The sequence below is a fragment of the Lactuca sativa genome, chromosome 1 (genome assembly GCF_002870075.4).
Source record: "Lactuca sativa cultivar Salinas chromosome 1, Lsat_Salinas_v11, whole genome shotgun sequence".
Lineage (NCBI taxonomy): Eukaryota > Viridiplantae > Streptophyta > Magnoliopsida > Asterales > Asteraceae > Lactuca > Lactuca sativa.
The window spans coordinates 124,752,573-124,756,537 of NC_056623.2; the positions used below are offsets into that span (position 1 = coordinate 124,752,573).

At 31.1% G+C, this 3,965-nt stretch overlaps 1 long non-coding RNA gene across 1 annotated transcript; it reads left to right on the top strand.

Moving 5' to 3' along the window:
- Positions 1 to 382: 382 nt before the first annotated feature.
- Positions 383 to 2,778, top strand: LOC111893498 (uncharacterized). Its single transcript, XR_006192158.2, has 3 exons — positions 383 to 943; positions 1,514 to 1,603; positions 1,695 to 2,778. It is a non-coding gene; the product is annotated as an uncharacterized LOC111893498 (long non-coding RNA).
- Positions 2,779 to 3,965: the final 1,187 nt, after the last annotated feature.

Below are 3,965 nucleotides of genomic sequence, written 5' to 3' on the forward strand. Positions count from 1 at the left end.
GGATCAATTCTTGATCAAATCAAGAACACCCGCTCTGATACCAATTGATGAGATTTGGAATCGAGTTTGAATGTAATTTGAGAATGAATTGAGTAAATGATTTCAAAAGAAGAACAGAGAAGTAAATAGAATATTTAATCAGCTCATATTATGCTTTTGAATTTACAGAATACAAAGACTAAACTGTAAATCTCCGTTTTACTATTTGCATATCCATCCATACTTGTTTCATAACCCGAATTTTGCACACATATGCACCTGCAAGTGATGATATAATGATACTCACACGGCTTTATATACAATGAGATTTAAAGTTTCGTAGCTTGTTCTTTTTAAGTTCATTGGCTGAGGAATGTTTTAAATTGAAATTAACATCATTCTGGTCAGACAGTTTTCAATTTGTGATTACCATTGGGCCTTAGTTGCCTTCCTTTTTCATCCACTAGAAACTAAAAGGACATGTAGAATATACAACTTTATGCTGTTGTGCATAATTGCACACCTTCAAGCTTGAGGTTGAGGTATTGTAAACATTAGCATTTGTCAAAATGTTAAACACTGTGCATAAGAGCACATCATGCTCCAGTGCTTCCATTGTGCTTGAACATGTCTTTCTCGACTGTGCTCCTTTCTTACACATATCATTTAAATTTGAAAGAAATCTCTCTCACGACCTCAAACGACTTTCCACTCGACGACCACCTCACCATCTGCTTCACCGCACCATCCCCTATCTTACCACCGTTTACCGACTTCACCATCACCGTTACCATCGTTTCTGATATCATCGTCACCACCATTCATAGCCATTGTCATTATCTGCCTTCGCTTCCCCTAAAATCCTATTTCGGGTGTTTTGGATTTCTGGTTTATGATAACAGACACACGCACAAAGATGGTCTAACCTATAGGGTTCAGAGCAAGAGATGGATTCATGCTAAAGGTTCTACATCTTTTCTTGATTCTTTTTGTTTTTGTAACTGCGTTTCTTTTTTATGCCTTTTTAGGTTCGGATTTTTCAATGTTTTGTAACGGTAGCACAAAATCAACATACCACAAGATCTGCTCCTGAAGATTACCGGTAGTGAAGATGATAGTTACCTATATTATCCAGCGATGATGAAACCAAATCCACAGTACCTTATGGAGAAGAAGAAGCGACGGTCGGTGTGGAGGGTAGAGACTGAGAAGAAGCATCTATACGACTTACGAGGGTCTAGAAAAGGAGTAAACAAGATGGTTCAACGTCTATACGAGTCGCCTCATGCTTTCTCTCTTTCTTCCACCCAACCCCTTTCTTAGAAAAGCATAAAAACTGATTTTTTTTTCTACTGAAACTAGGGTTCTTTACAATTTAAATCAAAACCACATGTATTTCTTTATCCCATTATCCGAAGATCTAATTCAAGATCCAACTATATCAATCATACCTTAAAATTGCATATTGCATGTTTTTTAAATTCATGGTGTTTTCATTATTTTCTTTATAATGATAATTTTATTATTGATTCAGAGGGCAAACTTGGAATACCCAACAGTACAAAATTAGATTGCAAATATCTCTACTAATATGTTGGTGGAGAAAAAGAAAGAATCGGCTATGGTAATTAGTTTAACAAAAGTGTTTATTTTATTATCAATCAACCTTATAACAATGTTTCCTCATACTTGAGTCTTTCTTTTGTATTTTATAGCATGCCACAAATTACTGATGCGCTTCTTGAAATTGAGGAGGAAAATGCAATATGGTCCACGTCCAAAACACAAAAAGCTTCTGTAGAAGCCATTAAAAGAAAATCAAAGTTTTATAATGATGAAATTGCTTTGTTAACAAATACAATATTAGAGGTAATAATCAAAACATTTAATTACAATATATGATAACGATCATTGTATTGTATTTATTGCTTTAAGGTGAGGAATAAATGCAAGATTAGCACAGGAAACTGGCTTTTACAGGAAAAAAGGGGTGTGGAGAAAGCAATCAGGTTTACCCATATCCTTTAGGATTCATGTTTTTAGGCCAAGGGTATTTTTGTCTTTTGATACGTTTAGTTACCGGTAGCCTGGTACAGTGTGGAGAACACTTGAAATTGACAAACCAAAGAATGATCTTATACTACCATGATGTAAGTTCTATACATTTAAATAAACTATATTCCACTTCATACTAATTTGTGATTATACATAATTACATACTTTAATTATATATTATATTACATCTAATAACTTTTTAGTCGTTTAGGCACTATTTATATATTTATTTAGTTTTGTAGTATATTCTTCCACTTTGTCTTAATTTTTTATTTTGAAACACCAATAGGATATACTAAACGTATGACATTGTTACAGTAGAAATTCATAACCTGGCCTGTACATCAGGTATGTGATGGATTAGTTGCAAGTTATATCAAATATGAATTATAATTTTTGTATGTAATTACTACACGTATGCCATTGTTACAACTTACACATTTCAGGTTTAGGGTAGAGTGGAGTGGATCTACACTATGGGTCTAATGGTCCATACGACATGCAACATCACATTGTTAATCCTTGGTATGGCCATGGAGTTGTACATCATGGTCGGTATTATATGAAACTTTCTAATGGTTAGTGTTAATTCATTTAGACAACCCTCGCCCATCTTGTTAAAGAAGATTATTACTTTAATTAAATTACAATTTAATTCTCTAAAATAACAAGAAAAATATTATTATTATTGTTATTATTATTTGGGTCAAATGCAAGCAATAACAACTTACAATTTTATTTTTATGCATTAGAGCCCCATTCTTTCACTTCGTTATAGCAGGGAATAGTTAGCACTTTACTTTGAGCAATTATTCAAATTTGAAAAAGAGAATGTGAATTGAAAAAAAAAAAAAACAGATTCAATTTTTAGGCTGAGCGCAGTTAATTAAAAAAAATACAGGGACCATTTTGTATTTTACTCTCAAGTAAATCTTTAATCTTCTATTTTTGTCGAGTTTTGGATTTTGAGTAGAATTATGCAGTGAAAATGATTCGGTGCTATGTTTGTTAAAGAATCACAACAAGAGTAGCATGCTATATTGGACAAAAATATAGAAGTGCATTGCTTTTTTCTTTCATTTTGCCCAAACAAATCAAGAGGCAAATGCAAGAAATAACAATGTACTTTCATTTTATTGTCTAAAGGAAACTAATCATCACATTACTATCTTCAGAAAGAAACTCTTTGTCGTCCGACGCTTAGCGTGGGTAAACGGCTAATTTATATATATATATATATATATATATATATATATATATATATATATATATATACTATTGTTTTTATCTAAAGTGGTCACCATTGAGACTAAGTTGTATATTTATCTCAAAGTAGTATATATGGTAAGTCGTTAAAAATAAAGTCTTTAACATCTTTATAGCTTTTTTCTATAATTGAGTTACCTCTATCATAGATATAAGTATGGGTGAGCAAAAACCGAACCATAAACCGAACATCGCAAAAAAAACCAAAAAACCAAAACCGAATATAAAACCAACGGTTTGGTTTCTAGTTTTTGAAAAACCGAAATATTCGGTTTGGTTTTGGTTTTAAAAATTCAAAAACCGCAAAATAACTGAACTACACTGATTGTGTGAACACATATTGTTACAAGTATTGGGTAACTAGTTATGTTTGGCAATGTTTGTATCAATAGCAAAACATGAAACAAAAAAAAGTTTTAAAATATTACAGTGAACTAGGAAATAGGAAAGGAAAAGATTAAATGTTGAGATTTTTATTATCATTAAGATATGCTAATGCTTTTCTAAAATGAGGGCAAACATAAATTTTTGTTTGGAACAGGGAACAAAGGAAATAGTATATATATATATATATATATATATATATATATATATATATATATATATATATATATATATATATATATATATATATATATATATATATATATATATATATATATATA